Source organism: Stegodyphus dumicola, chromosome 3 (genome assembly GCF_044657685.1).
Source record: "Stegodyphus dumicola isolate Sdum_Otavi_A_Nest chromosome 3, ASM4465768v1".
NCBI classification, from domain to species: Eukaryota; Metazoa; Arthropoda; class Arachnida; order Araneae; family Eresidae; genus Stegodyphus; species Stegodyphus dumicola.
Window position 1 is genome coordinate 219,172,386 of NC_140770.1, and position 18,197 is coordinate 219,190,582.

Sequence of the window (18,197 nt, forward strand, 5' to 3'; positions counted from 1 at the left end):
TGCGAAATTATTTTAACAACAGTAGCTAATGCATATCCATCGAGAATACCGCGACATGCACGAAATAGCATGAATTATTTTGTGCAAAATGGCGGTATTGTACCATTGTGTTATTTTTCGACTCAATTTATTTGATTTATTTCATCCAACCCTGATTACAATAAAAATATCCCACTTTTTTATTGATTTCAACATACAAGATTTAAGATGCAGATATTATTTTAAAATGCAAATACAATGTTAACATACAAATGATTTATCAGATTTGAAATCTTAAAAGTTAATACCGTAAGATCGTATTATGTATCTGTTACGCCCTTTTACATAGCCTTAGAAATTCAGAGACAGGCGGGTATGAAGGTAAAAAGATAAGCCTATTTTGTTACTTTAATAGTCTAGGCATTTATGATATTAAAGGCTAATACGTTTTACAAGTAAATAGTACTGATTAGTACATTTTATAGACAAATAGTAATAGTTAATACATTTTACTGGTAAATATAACAAATAGTGTTTGCAACGATATTCATATAGTTAGTAATATCTGATTTTTCATACGTTCGGAGGTTCGTTATAGCCATATAAAAGTAACATTAATTGCATAACAGTTTTAACGGGACTAGAGATTTTTTTTAATTACACCTGGAGGTTCGTTATGAACCTCCAGATAGCTACTTCTGTATAGCTGGGATCGACTGTAGTATTTTTTCGCATTTTAATAACATGTGTTGCAGCAAGTAAACGTCTCCACTAATAATGTAATAGATAAAAAATTTCCTATAAAATGTCAATGGAAATAATTCTAACTCTAGAAGACTCGAAATTAACCGGAGTAATACTGAGGACGACATCTACGGTTAACCTACAATCACGGTTCATTCGACAGCAGTTAAAACAAAATACAGGAAAGAGTAATAGCCTATATCTGAATTAATAGAAAGTACTGTTAGCAATTTATCTGCATTTTCCAGCAGTTGAGTAAGAATAATATTTTTATTTCGGTTATATAAATTAAATGAGATTTCAAAACATGAGGAACATAATTCAAAACAAAAAGATCAAAATTTTTTTTTCATTAGTCATTTTTTTCATTTTGATAGCAGACAATAGAAGACAAAATATTAATGGCTGTATACTTAATATATTTCACAATTCAGCAATTTTATTTTTACGAAAGATTTAATTTAATATGTATTTGAAATATATAAACAATATCTATGCATTTCAAAAACATTCATAATTAAATTATACACTATTGTAGGTAGCAACATTTCTTAAAAATTCTGTGACAACAACGTTATCACTGTTATTATCCCATGCATTCTTTTCTTCTTTTTGTACTTCCTTATAATTTTTCCTTTGTTTTTCAATCATATAATAGAGCTTAAATTTTTTTAGACAAGATCCGTTTAACCGCAACGCGTTAACTGCTTACTGCATGCTTTTTGTATTTGTTTTTGTCTACAGAAAAGAAAGATCTGATGATTGTGATGAAAACTGGAAACCTTTAATGAAACATAGATTGAAATTCTCTCTATGTATATGCAATATGATGAAGTGAAGTAAGTTGCAACAGATTTATGATGGTTCTCTGCGGTGTATCCTGGGGAGACTTTACTGCATAGTTAGAAAGATGACACTCGAAGGGAAGACTTGTAGACAGGCGTATCCAAAATTAGTGTAAATTTTATTGGTGGATATGGACTAATTATAGAAAATATATTCTTCATCACACATGGTCATGGGCGCAAGTCATGCAAGATGGATTGAACTAGAAATGATGCAGTCCAGAAAGGCTATTATTACGATTTTTAAAATAGAGAGGAATTAATTGGTTACCGCTAGTTGAAATTATAATTTTGATTTACGTTATTTTTTATCTTATAGGTATACACACAGACACACACACATACATACATATATATATAATTACAGAAAGGAAAACAAACTAAAAAAAGACCTTTGTCGTCAAGAAGTTTGCTCATTGAGCTGCAAAAATTAGAAAACAAAGTATAAAAAGAATATTGTTTATATATATATTGATTACCTCCTTGTTAATTATAAGAAAATAAAAATTTTAATTTGAAAACTATTGAAATACATTTTATTTTAACTCTTCAAATTTTTAATTGAAAAACTACTGAAATATAATTTTTTCTTTCAATGACAAATGCTTTTCTTGAAATAGCTTGAGATTTTTCTGTTTTTGTTTTCACCATTTTACACTCATAACGAAAATGAAAACAAAAACGCTGAAGCTTGCGAATTCAATATATTTTAAATTAAATTTTATTTTTGTTTATCAGTACGGAATTAGTTTTATCAGTTGCCAAAGCGGATTTTATATTTATTGATTTAAAGGCGAGATTAATAATTTTTTTAATTATTAATTTTCCATTAGTAATTATTTTCATTATTAACTTTTAAATTAAACATTTTTGCTTAAATTTTCTTTATTCGTCTTCATGCGTGCTTTTCCTACAATTATTTCACTTCCTTTAATTGAAATAGATGAAATTTTGAGAGTAGCAAGAGGAACATAACCAATAGATTTCTCAATTATCTTTTTGAAGTGGAAGTCGTCTTGAACTTTTCATACTAAATTTTTCATTTTCTATAATGCTTTAGAAACAAAAACCTGAAATGAGAGTTTTTCGTACATGAAACAAACTTTATCTCATGATTTGTAAATTTTAGTATCTCAGGAACCATTGGAATGAATTACAGATTTTGTATATTAAAAAATATGTCAGCTGTGTCGTTGTAAATCTACTGTTCTCTTTTATTGTTTCATAAGCCAAATGGTATATAATTTAAAATTTTTGTAGGAAGTCTTATCTTACGAAGCATTTAACTCATTTACATTTTCTTGAACGTGAAAATTAATTTATTGTCTTTCGAAAACTTTGTAAACTTACTGTTCTAACATTTTGCTGCCATACCGAAAACATCATTCTGAGGTATGAAGTTTCTCATTATCTCAGAAACAAAATGGCAGGTTGTTTTATTTTATATGAAAGCTATGTTAAGGAGTCTGATAATACGCAGCCGTCTTGGTTTCATCAAGTTGAAAACTAATACAGAATAGCATATAAAATTTAGATACGTATAATGGTCTTAAAAAGGAAAAAAAAAATCCTTAAAAATATATATATATATATATATATATATATATATTAAAACTAGAAACTGCAGTTCAACAGAAATAAAATTCTTGCAAATGATTCATTTTTATTAATATAAATTTTAACCTAATTCACAAAACTGTGTAATGAAACTATATATTAAATTATATTAATAAAATGTGACAAAAATGCATTACAAAGTCTAAATTCTATGTGTGCGCAAAATGAGCATACTGAAGTTTCATTACTGACCGATAAGAAATTCTTTATTATTTTAAAGAATTTTGGAAGATTTCAAAAGTTTAACAAATGTTAAGTTAAAAAAGAGTAAAACAAAATGCATGAAAACAAAACAAACGTTCATCTAAACACTTTTATGCTGTGAAATGTAATAAAAGTAATAAACAATTTTGGGTAATCAAAAGGTTTTTATTTTAAACATACAGAAGTTCCTCCCCTATGTTTAAACATTAAGGGCAAAAAATTAAATATTTTAAGATAAGAGTGAAAATAAATAGTCCCCTACTCATATTATTAAGGAATATATATATATATATATATATATCCAGTATAGGAACTGATCAATGCTAAAATTATTTAATATTTGTTAGCATATTTGATAATTTCTAAAAGCATTTCGTATTAAATGTTTTTTATTTACATATTACTGAGTTCAATTAAATTTTCCCATAAATAAAAAATATTTATACTTACTAAAACAATGAAATTTAGTAAGTGTTAAAAATGAATTAGAAGAATAAATAAAATTTTAATTTATTAAAAATTTTCATCATTTCCATTTTAAAGTGTTTGATTACTGATTTTAATTAAATATTCCCATACATATAAATTATTTATACTTAATAAAATAATGAAATTTAACGTGTTAAATATGAATTAGGAGAATAAATAAAATTTTAATTTACTAAAAATTATCATAATTTCCATTTTTAAAGTGTTTGATTTTACACAATTTGAAAAATCAAATAGTCTGAGTCTAATACTGTGAAAAAAAAAGTTTTCAAAGTAAAAGGAAAATTTTCCATTGTGATAAAGTGGCAGCTTAGTGTTAGAAAACGTAAAATATATGGATATTGTAATACTCAAATTATTACTGCAAATAATATTTTATAACATCTTATGGAACGGAAACATACTTAAATTTCATAAGTTTAATAAATTTGCAAATGACAGTAGGAACAGTATATTAAACTTGAATATTTGCAAGTTAGAAAATATCATGCGGGCAGTTTCCTTATCCACTCATTTGTAGAAAGTTCATGTCTTTGTCTTAAGCTTTTAAATTAATTAATCACTAAAAGTGATTGATTTTTAAAATGTTTTCTCTGCACAGGCTTCCAGGGATTCTTCACTCATTCGTCATCCGTTCCATCCATAGATGAAATTTCCAAGAAAGTGTGAATTATGTGTGAAGGCGATGCCATATCTGCCCTTTAAATTAAACCCCGTGATGTTTGGTAAGTGCAAAATAAACGACAACTGCTGTCTCCCATTCATATATTAATCAAAGGAAACAAAGAATTCATTCTTCGATGTAATTAGATTTTATACATGGAAAGTTAGCTTTTATAAATTAATAAATTTTATGATGCTATAAAACTTATCCTTGAGAGAATCCAATAAATTGAACTGTTTTTAACTTATTTATCATTCTTTGACATTCCTAAGACGCATTTTTCTTGCTTTCAAAAGTGTGCAAGTTATCATTTATTTTTATATGGCAACGAGTTCTTATTTTGATGAGTAATGTACATGAAATTTGAAAGACTTAGTCGTCTGTAAATTAGAGAAATCTTGATAACACATGAGAAAGTAATTGTTTGAACAACTTAAATAATTAAAAAAATAATTTTACGTTTTTTTAAATAATTTTTAAATCGAATATCGTAAGTTAATTTATTAGCCATTAAAATACTTTATAACTAAATACAGACCTACTAATGCTATTTAACAAACATTCCCAACAAAACTTTAACAATTTTAATCAGTAATGTACCCACATGTAGTTGGGTATTTTATATCAATTTAACTTCCATTGATTCTCATGCTACTTCAAGCAAAATTTACACATTTTAAGGAGAAAAAATTAAACTTTTCGATCATTTACATGGGAAAATTGATTTATACATTGAAAGAAATACTGAGACAAACTTATGTCTTAAGCTTTCAGTCACTCACATTACTTTAACTATATTTTTCTCTTCAAATGAGGGTAAAGACAACATATGTAATTAAATACGCTAAACATTTTTTGCTCATATCTACTGATGTCATCTAATGTTTCAAAAATTAAAATTACCGAAATAAAATCTCTCATTTTATTTAAGTTTTCTATACTAACACTAAAAATGATAGGAGGATTTTGGGTATCATGTGAAAGACGAAGAGTAGGAGAAAATGTCGCACTCTTTACTTGAACATTATATTGGATGTTAGAAAATTCTATCATTTCTCTCTTAAACCTTTTTCAGACCAATAGCCTTGGGACCTGCCGCTTAACCTAATGAAATCTTTGCAAATGAACATTGCCATCTTCCACCCGAAAATGCATCTGAAAATTTTCGCAGACAGCGCACATATTGGTGGAGGAAACTGGCATTTTCTGACATTTGGAATTGGAAGTGATAATTCCGCCTGAAGCGATTCTGAATGCTCATATCTGGAAATGATTAAAGACTGGTGTTAATGGAGGGTTTTGGATTGTATTAAAATTCAGCTTTAAATTTGTGCACCTCTCTAGATCAAAATTAAAGTTTCTTCAGAATTATTTCTGATGAAGTTATTACTTGTCAGTGTAATAACTGACTGGGTGAATAAAATGAAAGCGTTTTCTTATTATAAATGCTTAAACGTTAAGTCACAGCGGGATTTTGTAAAATAATGTATTATATTAAACATTCAGGCAAAATTTCAGGCATAAAGTATAAGTGATTTCTTAACTTAATTAAAAGTTAAGGATAGCTTACGTATTTAGTTTAAACTAAAATATTAATTTTAAACTAGAAATTTCACAAAGTTTTAACAAAGAAAATAAAACAAAATCTCCAGTTTTATTAGGACATAACTATTTTAAACACTAAGAGTCATGCACGGCCTATGTATTTTAGCGTATTCAGTAATTTGCCAGGTTACCCTTTTCTAAACTCAGCCCAAGACTGGAATTACCTTTAATAACCCAATTTATCTGTCTTCACATCTGATTTTAGTGATTTTTCATTCTTTTCACTTCTTAGTTAGGGCACACTACTGAAATGGATACGATATACTTCTTTTTAAAAACTCTTAAAACAAAGTCTTGGGATTTATCGAAATCCAAGTTTATAGAAAAGCACGTATTTGTGATGGGAGGTCTTTAAGATTGAAACGTTTGTAGAAAAGCAGAAATAAGTAATACGTCTGCCAATATACCAACTGCAGTGTAAGTATTTTTGTGCTTTTAGGTGTTGAAGTAATTGAACAGAAAAATTACTCAAGTACATGCAAGAATACCAAGTTTGAAATAGATGAGCATAAAATAAAATCTTTGCTTATTTTTATTAAAATATGATAGCTGGAAGAAGTAAAAGCCATTGAAAAGATTTATAAAGCATATATTTGCTAACGTTTTGCACAAATTTAAATTTCGTTGTCATTAAGTTTCAGTGATCAGTATCATCTGGTTTATACAATTACTATGTTTTACTTAAAATTCATTCTCTGCTATATAGAATAGGAGGTATCATTATTCTAGATAAATAATTAAGAATGTTATTTCATTTCAGAATAGTTATAAAAATAGATTTATTGCATTTCTCACAAAAAGTGCTAATACATTTTTAAAAATGGGCTTTGGAATTATCAACTCGATTGCGGTGAAATTTAATTAACTTTAAAACATCCGTTTAGATGTTGGAAGCTCTGATGATACGGAGTTCAGGTGATTGGAAGTGATGAATATATAGCTGGAGTTATGTAACAAACATAATCCCAATAACACGCCGATTAAATACTAATTCAGAAGTCAAACAAAAAAATCAGCGTTATATTTACAAAATTTTTTTCACAGGACTAGTTTCGATGGTTTTACCGAACCACCATCTTCCGCTGCAAAACCGCAAATGAACCAGATAGGAAATAATGATTAGATAAGATAAGGGTGCATTAAGATGTCTAGAAACCAGACCTTCGCGAATTTCATTTCTCTTGCATCGAAATTGATGAGCTAATTTCTCTCACTCAACTCTGTTTGAAACAAACACATTTTGTTTTCCAAAATAAATATTACAAGCAAACTGAGGGATTAGCCATGGGAAGCCCCCTCAGTCCCATCCTGGCTGATATCTACATGCATTATTATGAATCAAAATTGTTTGAAACTTTAAACTTCCCGGCATGGTTCCGCTACGTAGACGATACTTTTACTCTGTTTGAAGGTAATAAAGATGATTTAAATAAAGTTCTTTCAACAATGAATTCTATTGATCCTGCTATTCAGTTCACTTTTGAACTTGAGACTTGCAATTCTCTTCCGTTTCTCGACATTCTGTTTACACGTAACACATCCAACTTCAGTACTACGGTTTACCGTAAACCTTGATCGGTTTGCCTTCCACCACACTTTAAATCATGTCATCCGACTAAACAAAAGTTAGCTTCATTTTATTCCTATACTTTCCGTGCTCTTCAAGTTTGCTCCTCCAAACTAGCCCTTGATGAAGAACTAAATTATTTAAAAGCAATAGCTATTGACAGGGGTTTTCCACCCAACATTATTAATCAAGCAGTTAAAAAATTCTTATCTCAACACACTAAAAAGCACACTCTTGTTTTAGGAGATTATAAAAATTCTGTTGTCATTCCCTTCTTTCCATCAATTAGCTATAAAGTTGCACATATTTTGCAGAAATTTAACGTTCTGGTTGTTTATTCTCCCATCAATAAAATTCAGAGTTCCATACTAAAGGACCCCATTCCGGATATGAATTCCTGGGGTATTTATAGGATTCCTTGCCAGTGCGGTTTAATTTACATTGGCCAAACTAAGAGAGCCTTAAAATTTCGCGTCAAGGAACATGAGGCATATGTTAGAAAAAAGGAAACACAGAAGTCTTCTGTTGCTCAACATTGTTGGTCCGAAAACCACACTTTCAGTTTTTCTGCTGCCAAAATTATTCAAAAAACATCTCCCATTGGAGAACTGGATTTTCTAGAGGCATTTCACATTCATAAAAATCTTTCTGTTCTAGTTAACGATCCTAATTCCAATCCAAATTTGCCTTCGGCCTTTAAAGAAATTATGTTTTAGTTCTGGTTTCACCAACAGATGGCGCCACTTGCTTATTCTTGTCCAGACTTTCTTATCTTATCTAATCATTATTTCCTATCTGGTTCATTTGCGGTTCTGCAGCTGAAGATGGTGGTTCGGTAAAACCATCGAAACTAGTCCTGTGAAAAAAAAAGTTGTAAATATAACGCTGATTTTTGTTGTTTGACTTCTGAATTAAACATAATCCCATTTAGTTACTCCGAGATAGAAAGAAAGAAACTTAAGAAACTTTCATTTTCTTTACGAAATAAGAAATACTGGGAACGAATTTACAGTACCAAAAGAGAGCACAATAACTGGAATTACGTAAAAAGCATTATCCCATTTAGTTACTCCAGGACACAAAGAAAGAAACTTAGGAAACGTTTCATTTTCTTTACGAAATAAGAAATGCAGTGAACGAATTTAAAATACCAAAATGCAAAAGGGAAAACCCAATAAGCAGTAAAATTAACTAATATTGTAAATACAAACATATGTCATTTACCATTTTCTCACTTTTTGTAGTAACAAAATGTTACAAAATGGAAAATGTACATATGTGAAATACTTTTTACAGAGATCCTTTTAGATTGCAACGAACTCAATGCGAACTTTTTACGAAATGTTTTCGAAACTGTTCATGTTAACACTGAAAAATAAAATTTGACAAAGTTAGTTTTCTTATAGCTTCAAAATTGTAACAAAATAATATGTATGGATAAATAATAGGATGTATTTTCACGGTGTCTCCTGAAAACACTTTAAATGAGGTTAAACACACATACTAAAATAATGCAAAACAAAAATGAAAGCATTGTAATCTTGTTGCATGCGTAAGGGTTCGCAATATATTGAAAGCACACAGCTCCGCTTATACGTTGTTGAAATGTATTTTATCGAAAGAAACACTTCAGAGTCTTGAAACATTGAAAAAAAAAATAATCGTGCATCTCCTTCACACTATCACAGAGTACAATCAATAGTAACAATACAAATTACTAAAAATGTTAAACATAACGTAATCCAAAGCTCATCTAAAGAGGAAGCCCACCCAGCGATATCTCAATTCTTCCAACTTAACGCTGAACTAAACGGCTAACAACTAAGAATTTGATGTTCTCTTCGGTCTTATAAAGATTTCTCCCAGCCGCCGAGAGATTTCTAGTACTTTCTGCTTCTCAATTACTTGAAGGCATATGTGGGCCACATACCGTTAGTTACACATAAAATCAATTGCAGTTACTCAATGATAATACCTCTTACGGTGATACGGGGACCGGACCAAAGTGTTGCCAAATAATCATAGAGTTTGGTGATTTCTGACGATTTTCCCCTAAATTTGGCGACAAAAATTAGTCGTTGAAAACGCTGCCAGCTTGGCGATATCTCACCATATTTGTGAGATAACCATTTACTCAATGTTTAATAGAGTAAGACCTCTGCAGTCTTACTTTTCCAGCAGGGCATCATTTCTCTCGAAATTCCCATGTTACATTATACCGAAAAATGCTGCTATTTCACATATAATTTTACTAAAATGATCTATGTACAAAATTTCTAACAATATTATTTTTATAAACTATAATATCCTGAAGAGATATATAGCGGGCCCACCACCGGCCGAGCGGTAAAAGCCGCTGAACACTGGTAGTTCGTGCCGCGGTTCGAGTCCCGGCGAACGGGCTGGCTGCATGGGCGTTTTCGTGGTTTTCCCCATGTGTAACGTGGATACGAGCCAGTTTCCCTTAAAATGACCTCCACGGGCATCCCTCCCTTTCCGTGTAGTGCCTAAGGGCGAAGCACGTAATAAATAAATAAATAATAATAAATAAATCTCTTATAGTGGTGATTCTACATTGATTATAGCGGTGATTCTACATTGTTTTATTTGTGCAAGTGGATTTAGAAACAGAAATTGCGTTTTAAATGAGGGAAGGGATATTTTTCAGTTATAATAAAATTAATAAATGCTTCCCTCTGAGCTTGGGTTGGAATAATACTGTCCGATGTGAGTTGAGAACCAGCCGATACAGAGCGGTAGTCGTTAAGCTGCGGATCTGCATTGTTATGACTGTAAACGAAATATAAATATTGTAAGTATGATTAATTAAGTACCAGTTTTTCGCTTACTATTTACATAAATGGTTTCTTCGTCAGCGTAAAGACTGAAAAATTCTCCTCTGAAACAGAAGTTTCATTAACAATTCCCATGTACTCAAAAAGCGGATCAAGATTTAACAAGCTTTTTATGATAAAAAGAAAAAAGTGTTGAAGTAAAAGTGTCGTTAAATATTTTAATGCATTTAAAAATAAAACATTAGACAGTATATCGTAATATACATATATATAAATTAAAAGTTGCTATATTTTGTCTGATTTTGACAAATTTTATTTTTTATGTTAAAAAAAATGAAATTTAATCTCTCGGGCTAGAATACTATGAATCTAATTCACTTTTTTAATTACGAGGGAAAATTAATTCGATACATAAATTTAAAGTCTGAGGAACAATGCTTAAACAAAGTCTGAAAAGCAATGTCAAAATGCAATCATTATTTCCAGCGTAAAATTAGAAACAATAGCTTTCATAACAAGAGATAAATCTCTAAATGAGTGTTGTGGTGCAGTGGCCGAAACCGCTATGCAAAACCTGGGTTGTGACATCAGGTTCAAAACAAAACACAGCATAAGAATTTTATTGAACGAAAAAAAAAAAAAAAAAAAAAATGGCTACATACAATTCTGCAGAGAAAAACCTATCTATTTCAAAAATCAAATTCTAAACATTTTACGTGCGAGAGCAATTCGTGGCTCTCGAGCTTGCGTTTTTAACATTGCCAACGATTTAATTATTTTAATAAAGACTATTTTAACAACTATTGAAAACGTGTTTGTAAGTTAAAAAATAATAGTTTTAGTTTTCAGCTTATTCTCACGAGACATCCTTGTCCATATTAATCTTCAGTCTCTTCTTCTTTTATGTAAACTTATCACAGCTCCTCCCCTCATAAAGAAATTTTTCTTGACTATGGAAGGAAAAATTCTAAATACATTTCACTGCTTTCAAAACACAAGTGGTAACCATTTAAGTGATAATAGAGAAGCCAGTTACATTACCCTGCACTTATTTTTTAGATAACATAACCGCACAAATAAAACAAAAATAATTTAAACTACTCCTAATGTGTGTCTTATACAAAGCATATTCCTCAAATTTTACACAATGCTAATACTTAAAATAAAACATTTAGTTCTAACATTTTTTTTTTTTTTTTTTTTTTTTGAAAATGAAACACACAATGCAAACAATTTTGAATCTACACAAATATAATTCCAAAACTCAAAAATCATTTTCACAAAAATCATTTTCACCCATTTTCATTACTTTTTACCTTACTTTGTATCCACTAGTGATATTCAGTCACTGGACTAGACCACGACTCAAGCCATCTGCATTACCGTGTAATTTGCCTGGCCTATGAACAACTTCAAAGTTGTACTGTTGGAGACACAATGCTCAGCGAGTCAAACGAGAATTTGATCCCATCATTTTGTTTAAAAAAGTCAACGGATTATGATCCGTCTGGATCTTGAATTTCTGTCCGTCCAAGTAATGATTTAGTTTCTTCATTAAATAAATAATGGCCGCTAGTTCTCTTTCAATGGTGCTATAATTTCGCTCCGCTTTAGTAAACGTTTTGCTAAGATACAATATAGGGTGTTCCTCCCCATCCTGAATTCGAGACAACACAATACCCGCACCATATAAGCTGGCATGTGTCTGCACAATAAATTCTTTAGAATAATCTGGTGCAAATAAAACCGGACTTTTTACTAGTTTGGTCTTCAGTTTATTGAAAGCCTCGTCGCACTCTTTTGTCCAAATCACTTTTTCTTTTTTGTTTTTCCCCTTCAAAGCGTCTGTCAAAGGTGCCGCAATACTGGCGTAGTCTTTTATGCACCTTGCATAGTAGCCCACAGTACCAAGGTAGCTACGTATCTGTGTTTTAGTAGTGGGGATCGGAAAATCTCTGATTGCTTGAATCTTGGCCTCACTAGGCGACCTTTTCCCAGACCGTACTTCATGACCCAGAAATTTCACATGGTCTTGTCCGAATTTGCATTTCTAGGGCTTAATAGTCAATTTAGCCTCCTGAAGGCGACCTAAAACCACATCCAAATCTTTCATATGCCTGTCCCAAGTCGGCGAAAAGACTGCGATGTCGTCAATATACGGTAGAACAAAAATTGTCCAGCCCTCCTAAAACTTGAGCGATCAATTTACAAAAATAGAAAGGCGAATTTAAATGCCCAAACATCATTTTCTTCGGGATGAAAGATCCAAAAGGTGTCACAAATGCGGCATACCTCTGTGAACGTTCTGTGAGTGGTATCTGGAAGTATCCTTTGGTTAGATCCATGATTGTGATAAATGGAGCTGCGCTGACTTTTTCTACCACTTCTTCAATATTGGGAAGAGGGAAAAATTCAGTCATAGTTTTTGAATTTAATTTTCTGTAGTCTATACAAGGACGAGGATCTTTACCTTGGACCTCTACTAAGGTCATAGGCGAAGCATAATCAGATTGCCCGACTTCTATGACTCCTAACTCAAGCAACCGCCTAATTTCCTCTTTTAGGATGTCGGTTTGTCTCGCCGACATTCGGTATGGCCTGTCTCTAACCGGAGTCTCATCCAACAATTTAATGTCCATTTCAACCAAAAACGTACAGCCTGGGTCGGACGAAAACACCGCTCCATACTTCCTTATAACTTCTTGGAATTTTCCTATTTCCTCTGCCGATGCTTTTTCTTCTAGCTTACTATCTCCAACTATTTTCCAAAAATCTACCTGAGTTGGATCAGCCAAGGGATGAGGAATAGCCACTTCTCCCTCAATATCTTCCATGACCTCCTCCATCACAAGATTCACAAACTCGGGGCGCTGATAATAAGGTTTCATCAAATTTACGTGATAAATCGTGTCACTGCTACGCTTACTAGGAATCTCTACCGTATAATTGGTTTCGGAAATGACACTAGTTACTTTACCTGGCCCTATCCAGTTCAGAGCCATTTTGTGTGGTTTAGACGTGGCTAAAACAAGCACGAGATCTCCGACCTTAAACCTTCTCGTAACAGCGTTGCGATCATACCAGAGTTTCCTTTTACTCTGACACTCTTTCATCCTCTCTACAGCCAGCTCCTGTCACTTCTTTAATCTGTTTATTAAGTCTAGAACATACTCGACCACAGTGGGGTCTGAACTTTCTTCCTCTAGCCAGTTTTTATACACAATCGTTTGAGGCATTCTCAAACTTTTTCCATGTACTAACTCGCAGGGACTAAAACCTGTGCTCTCATGGCTAACAGTTCTGAAGGCGAACAAAGCACATGGAAAACATTCTTCCCAGTCCTTCCCGCTTTCCAAGCACAAAGCCTTCAATACCCTTTTCAAGGTGGAATGCAACCTTTCAACAGAATTGCTTTGAGGGTGACACACAGAAGAATGATAAACCTTAATTCCGAACTTGCTAAAAAACTCAGATGTAAGTTCACTGGTAAACGATCTACCCAAATCACACTGAATTTCCTTAGCGTAACCTGATCTAGAAAAGATATGTATCAAGGTTTGAATCACACATTTAGAGTTTAAATATTGTACAGGAATGGCATCTGGATATTTGGAAGCAACACAAATACTCGCAATTACGTATTTATTTTCACGCGAACTAGGAATGAGAGGTCCTACTGCATCAATATTTAATCTGCTAAACCCTTCTGATATAACAGGCACAATCTTCATAGGGGCTTTCTTTTTATCCTTATTATGACCTACACGCTTACAAATATCGCACGTCCTCACAAATTCTTCAATTTCCTGGTAGCAATTACGCCAGAAATAGTGTGTCAACACTCTATCCTTGGTTTTTGTTACTCCTAAATGACCAGAGATTTCCTCGTGGCATAACTTCAAGATCCCTTTCCTAAAAACGAGAGGCACACACAGCTGACGCTTATCTTCCCCTTTTTAGAAGCTGCCACTCTGAATAGTCTGAATAATGAAAAAGAGTTTATAATAGTCAACTATTATAAACTCTTTTTCATTTTCACTTTCCCCTTTCTTCCACAGGGTCGCTAAACTGGCTCAAGTTTTTGTGCTTCCAAGAATTCTGCTGGCGAAACATCCGCAAGGATAGACCTTTCTTCTAAACTGATGTCTGCAATTTTAATTGTCTCCTCCGTATTACTGGTTAAATTCCTTTCTTCCGAATGCTCATTATTGACGGCCCTTTTATTTTCTCTTTCTTTTCTTCCGATCTCTGGAATCTAAGTCTTTTGCACTCGCTCTCTCTAAACTCCTGCGCGCATGCGCCTGACTACGAGTCTCCACAGCATTCAAGAGAACTGGTCGTTCCCTAATTTCCTCAATCAACTGTGCAGTTTTATTCCCTAAAAATAGTACTCTTTATCTAACTCTACCGGAGTAACCGCTGCCTTTGTGGTGACCACACCAAAATCACCTTCAATGGTGACTTTCGCCAAAGGTAAACATTTACATTCTGTGTCCAAAGGCTGTTTCACCCATACAGTTTCCCCTAATAAGTCATTAGTATTAATCCAAGTACTATCCAAGTATCCAAGTACACAGATCTATACCAGCTCCAGTATCTCTCAGATATTCTCTCTCTATCCCATTAATAACTGCTTTCTTGAAATACGGCTCAAAACATTTTCCTAAACTCTCCGTTCCTAGATTATTCACCAGATTAGCCTTATTCTTTTCCAGCGATAGACAGTTAGGTCGGATATGTTCCACATTGGTAACACCTTATTTTACGCTGTTTCTCGAAACCTTCTTCATTGAAAACTTGCTTTTTTTAGGAGCCTCCACTTTTCTATGCTCCTCTGATTTGATTCTTTGATGACCACTACTTTTCTGATTATAACTACAGTTAGAATTTATATACCGCTCTTTATCTTTCTCAAATGGTTTCTTTAACACCGCTCTCTGTTCTAACTTCCTCATATCTCTTCGCAAAGCCTCATACTTGTCGCATTTCTCTGCTAAAATGGAAGCTGTTTTAAATTCTTCCCAATTGTCTAAGTAGTGCTCTCTTATTTCTAGAGGGACTCGTCGCTTAATTTGCTCAGTGAGCATAAGTTCCTTAAGACTTTCAAAATCTTGAACTTCTACTGAATCTAACCAGTTTTCTAAAAACACTCTCAATTCATACACTAAATCCACCCATAACATTCCGTTTTTTCTAGAATGTTCTTCAAATTTTGTTTTTAGTGCCCAAGAACTAAGCTTGAATCTCTGCATGAGTAATTTCTTAACATGCTGATAATCATCCCCTTTATCCGCTGGTTCTTTCACTATTAACTGGGCTACATCGTAAGGTAATAAAGGAATTAATTGTGAGACCCAATCAATCTCATTAACGTTCTCTTTTTGAGCTTGTTTCTCATATAGCATAAAGAATAATGAAATATCTATATTACTCGGATCAAAACGCGGTACTAGATCTTTCAAATTAACCCTTTTTTCTCTAGATTGTTCAACTTTCGAAACTGTGGAAACTAGGCTATTAGTCTGAACCACATTCATCAGTTTTAACCTTTCCAATTCAAAAACTCGCTCCCGTTCCCGTTCCCGCTCTGCTCTCTCTTGTTCGGCTATTTCTTCTGCTTTTCTCTGCTCAGCCGCAGCCCAAATTCTTGCCGCGTATTCTTTCGCAGCTTCTTCTTCATAGTCCTCGGCATTTAGAATATCCTGCCTAATTTCTCTTACTCTATTTGCCTGAGACACATTTGTTTCAAACTCCTCCGTTAACTCCAATAGCAGAGCTTTAGTATATTTCCTTATAAACTCACCCATTATGGAAAATTAAAAAAAATAACCTACCCCTAAAAACAATAACACAAAAACAACAACAGGTCTATGAATAATTCCCTAACAATTCTGAACACAAATTGCCTTACAACACTTAATGATAATACCTACGCCTACAAACAAAGCGTATATAAAAAAATGCTAATTAAGAGGAAACCTTTTCCTGCTCTATATCCAAAATAAGCCTAGTCTCGAATAACTGGCATAATCTCTCCAAAATCACAAAAATGGTACTCACCAATTTTGAAGACGCCTTAGATTGACTCTCCTGGCACTACTTGGATATTCTTCCAGGAAATTTCACTATTTTGCGGCACTAGATCACGCTTCCTCCGGCGTTCCCTTTTGACACACTGTCACTTGTCACTGAAGAGGCTTCACCACGCGAACTGTCCATGCACGCAAAAATTAGATCGTTCTTGAAGAGAAGAAAGTCAAGTTCACAGGCGAAAAAGTCCGTTCCTAAATTTACTCTCAGGAACAATCCCTAAAAGCTGCCAATAACTTTTAATATTTACTGCTGTGGTGTAGTGGCCGAAACCGCTATGCAAAACCTGGGTTGTGACATCAGTTTCAAAACAAAACACAGCATAAGAATTTTATTGAACGCAAAAAAAATGGCTACATACAATTTTGCAGAGAAAAACCTATCTATTTCAAAAATCAAATTCTAAACATTTTACGTGCGAGAGCAATTTGTGGCTCTCGAGCTTGCGTTTTTAACATTGCCAACGATTTAATTATTTTAATAAAGACTATTTTAACAACTATTGAACACGTGTTTGTAAGTTAAGAAATAATAATTTTCAGCTTATTCTCACGAGACATCCTTGTCCATATTAATCTTCAGTCTCTTCTTTTATGTAGCCTTATCACAGTGTCATGGTAATTAATCATTAAATTAATGCTTATAAATATGCCAAAAAATTTAGAAAATTTGTTAAAAGATTGAAAGTAAAGAGTCATTGTACTTAATCTTAGAGTAATCCCATTATTTTAATAAACTGGAAAATCCTTGACGTTTAGGTTGAAGACTGACTTAGGTCAAAAGAAATTTGTTAGGTCTCAGAAATACGTATTATGTTTTATGTAAATAAACGCAAATAGCTTAAATTTTAATTATACAAGTTTCCTTAAATTTTAATTATACATATTTCTAAGTTATTGACAAAAAATCAATTATTTTATAAGATTTTCGCTATCATTTGGTTTCATTCTTTAATTTGAGTTTTCAAAGAGGCAGCGATTAATTGGAGTAATCAAACGGAGACACATTTAAGGAAGAAAAAATTAATAATTTTAAAATGTTTATCACCAGTTCAATAGCATATATAATCTTAAGAGTATCATATATCACATTAACAGTACCACATGTTTTATACCCTTTGATGCGAAACTCTGTTAGACAAACGAACAACAGCAATCTAGTTTCTTCTTTATTTAAAAACGCATGCACTCTTAAAATTGTAATCCTAATTTCCATTTCCTTGACTTATGTAAACGGTAAATTTGATAGTGAATGCCCAAATATACCTACGTATTTTATTCAGTATTAAACATGTAAAAAATTGATATGTGATATGATTATGTAGCTTTTAAAGATTTTAAGGCGAAAAAATTGTTCTTTTTAACATAAAAAACATTTCTGGTTTAAATTAAATGCAATGTTTTCAGTAGAAATTAAAATTTCAGTTTAAAATTAAAACGAAAGAGTTTACACCATTAAACCCTGACATTAAAGTGAAATATTTTAGTTAGAAAAGCTTTCCAAAAGAACATTTTAAGCACTCCAAAAGTACATTTTATGAAAGTTTTAAAAATTATAATTAAATATTGCAAACATTATGAATTCTGAAATATACTGTT

The 18,197-nt window shown here is 32.2% G+C and overlaps 1 protein-coding gene across 3 annotated transcripts in view; it reads left to right on the top strand.

Annotated features, from left to right (window-relative positions):
- LOC118185156 (protein turtle-like) overlaps positions 1-18,197 on the top strand; it is a 657,136-nt gene that overhangs the window by 621,989 nt on the left and 16,950 nt on the right. For all 3 annotated transcript variants that reach the window (XM_085813856.1, XM_085813857.1, XM_085813858.1), the window contains exon 13: positions 4,480-4,603. The gene's annotated coding sequence lies outside the window, so the exon portion shown is untranslated. The remainder of the gene's footprint in view (positions 1-4,479; positions 4,604-18,197) is intronic.